General features: G+C 34.0%; 1 long non-coding RNA gene across 1 annotated transcript; it reads right to left on the bottom strand.

Annotated features, from left to right (window-relative positions):
• Window positions 1–1,298: 1,298 nt before the first annotated feature.
• LOC121973823 lies at window positions 1,299–2,797 on the bottom strand. The gene is made up of 6 exons (XR_006109771.1): window positions 2,698–2,797; window positions 2,440–2,478; window positions 2,244–2,307; window positions 1,819–1,893; window positions 1,428–1,611; window positions 1,299–1,335 (listed from the first exon to the last, which is right to left on the bottom strand). It is a non-coding gene; the product is annotated as an uncharacterized LOC121973823 (long non-coding RNA).
• Window positions 2,798–3,298: the final 501 nt, after the last annotated feature.

Here is a 3,298-nt window from a genome sequence, read left to right as displayed (position 1 = left end):
TTTGTCCCAGAATCTGGGACGAAAATAATTTTATCCCAAATTACGATAGAATTGGGACAAATCATTTTCGTTGCCAAATTCGTCCCTATATCAAATATTTTTTCCAGCTTCAATTTATTTCTGCAATACAATCCAAATACATAAAAACCAAATTCAAATAACAAATAATATGCATTCAACACATCCTAATTTAACATTCAACACATCCTAATTTAACATTCAACACATCAACTCATAATTCAAAAAATATAAAGATTTCAACAAAGTTTATAAAATCCATCTTGTTCAACAAAGTTTATAAAATCCATCTTGTTCAACAAAGTTTACAAGTTCAACAACCCAATGTTTTATAAGTCCATCATCCATCCAACAACACTAAGAATACATATAGTCATCTTCGTGTGCCACAAAATCTTTGATCCCCATCAAATCTACTTTGCCTACATAACAACAAACAAATAAACTAGATTATGTGTAACAAGAAAGATTGTAAATAGTATACGATATGGCCATGTAAAAAGAATAATTGGAAACAAAACATAAATGTGAAATTCCTTAAACATTCTAATAAAAGCCCTAATTCTAATAAAAGTCATATTTACCAACGATATGAATCATCCATGTCATAGCAACGGTAAATAAAATTATAAGCATTATTTTGAAGCTAAGTACATGTATCGTAACTATGATACAACCTAATATAATTGGCACATCATATAGAGAGAAAAAGAGAGAGATCTTGTGAAGTATGGTATTAGGGTTCAAATTTTCTCACTTAGTTAACTTTATTTTTCATTTTAATTTGCTGAATTTATAGTTTTGTCTTTGGTTGGTATTTAATGTAAACTAAAGGATGTTTAAAATAATTGTTCCTTTCATTGTGTTAACTAGTTGACAATTTCATATGAATAACTTTAGCACATTTTTAACAACTCTTTACAAAATATTAAGGTAGGAGGATGCATCGTTATCTAGTAAAGAATTTTAGAATAGTGTGATGTAATTCTAGATGAAATATAGAACTTTTATGTATCTATATAGTTTTGAGACTGTACATAGATCAAATTCAGAACTTTTATGCATCATTATCATTGAAGACAAAACAAGAAAGAGCAACTTATCAAAAGAAGGAACACAATTAAACAACTATTTAAAGCTAACTTTAACATAATTATTTAAAGTTAACTTTATATAATTAAACAACTATAACATAATTATTTAAAGCTAACTGTATATATAGATCAGTAAATGCATATTAATGAACTTAGGAATACCGAAAAGAGGTGAACAAATACAATTGTCTTCAACTACAGTGAGATCACACCAAATTGAGACCTGCACAAACAACATTATCAAATCAGGACAAAAATAAAGTTAGAGTATTAGAGACTTCATTCATATTGCCTAGTTAGAGACTCCAAACGAACCTCTGGATTAGTAGCTCGAGAATCTCTATCAAAGTGCCTTCCTCTTTTTGTTCCTTTCTTCTTTTTATCTTTTTTACCCAAATCATTGGATTCATGTGCCAAAGTATGAGAACCATTTGATATTATAGATTGCTCCAAATTTATGCATTTCAGATATAGAGTTTGCCAGACAAACATTTTCCTTCTTTGAATTACAATACAAGCATAACTCAAGTAAATAACAGAATATGAAACATAATTGAAACAGAGTAAAATTGAGTTCACATTTTCAAAGAATCAACAAAGCTCCTACAACAATATGTTATTTATTGCTTCCATGTACCACATGAACCCAACCAAACAATAAACCAATTAAACAACGAATAAAATACAACTGAACCCCACAACTTACCTTGAACCTTCTGCACCTTCTTCCTGACCTATCCTTACAACCTTCACAATGTATACGGACTATAAGAACACATGTCTGCAATTGAAAACATGTACTGATTAATACGCATGAAAGTCAATATTTTCTACAAATAATTCAATTCTCATTTCATTAAAAAAAATAGAAACTAAAAATTAAAAACATATTATTGAAGAAATCACAATGAAATCCTGAACAATGTACTTGGTGTTGATTTCTTAGCAAAGATTTGGATATACCATTTTGATTAGTCATCTCGTCAAAGAGTCTCTGAGTTATCTGAAACGATTCTTAATAAATAAATGGCAAATCTAAAATCATTTAACTGAGCTCTTACTAGTTTCTAGAACTAAAACCCTCATCAACGATCTCTAACCCTTGCAGAATCGAGGACAAATAAAACTAACCTTATTCATTGGCTTTGTAGGATCGAGGAGTTATCTTGGATAGCCATAAACCAGGGAAACAATACTGCAGAGGCAAATCAAGCATAAGAGAAGGCGCATATCAATGGTAAAGAGCAGAAAAGAGATCAATCCTAAGTCAAGTGCGAGAAATCAAACCAAATTTAGGAAAACAAGCATGTTTTTATAGGAAACTTACATCAAGATGCTGCTGCATGATCTTGGGCTTCTTCTTCAACTGCAGAGGGAGACGGCGGTTAGCCACGGCAAGGCCCACGCCGGCGGACAGATGCCGGCCAGGCTGCGCCTGGCAGCGGCCAGCCACACGCCGGTGCCGGCCAGCCACGGCCTGGCGGCGGCCAGGCAGCACCGCCGGGTAGGTAGCGCCTGGCGGCGGCCAGCACGCGCCGGAGAGAGGGAGATCCGAGAGAGGGAGATTCGAGAGCAGTGGGCTTACCAATCGAAAACCTTCCACGGCCGGAGATCAAGCGGTCGTCGCATATCACGCCGCCATCGTCGGTTGGAGATGTGGCTGAAACCCTGGAAATCGCAGGTTGGAAGGGGAACGGGGGAGAAAGAAATGGGGAAGAAAACAAGAATCGGAATGGGATATAGACATAGGGTTATTAGCATCAAAATTTTTTTGTTCCCAATTTCGACCCTAATCTGGGACGAATCCTGGATTCGTCCCAAAATCTGGGACGAATCCAGGATTCATCCCAGAATTTATTTTTTTTTTAATAAAAAAGGGAAAAAATCAAAAGGAAATCTATCAATAAAATATTTTTACCAAATATATATATATTTGGAAATTTTAATCCCAATTTGACCTTATTTGGTGTTAAAAATTCAAATTACTGAAAATAATAATTAAAAATTATGGATGATGACGTATTTACGATCAGCTCAACGATACGAATGCATAGAAACTTGTTTCATCAAATTCCGAGGTCTCTAGGTCCATATTTAAGCCTTACATGTTTCATTTTAATTATTTAAAAATAATTTTAGGTTTGGGACGAATTCTGGATTCGTCCCAAAATTTGGGACGAATCCAG

This window comes from Zingiber officinale, chromosome 4A, assembly GCF_018446385.1.
Source record: "Zingiber officinale cultivar Zhangliang chromosome 4A, Zo_v1.1, whole genome shotgun sequence".
Lineage (NCBI taxonomy): Eukaryota > Viridiplantae > Streptophyta > Magnoliopsida > Zingiberales > Zingiberaceae > Zingiber > Zingiber officinale.
Note: the sequence above shows the minus strand (reverse complement) of the source record. Positions and strands in the feature narration are given on the sequence as shown.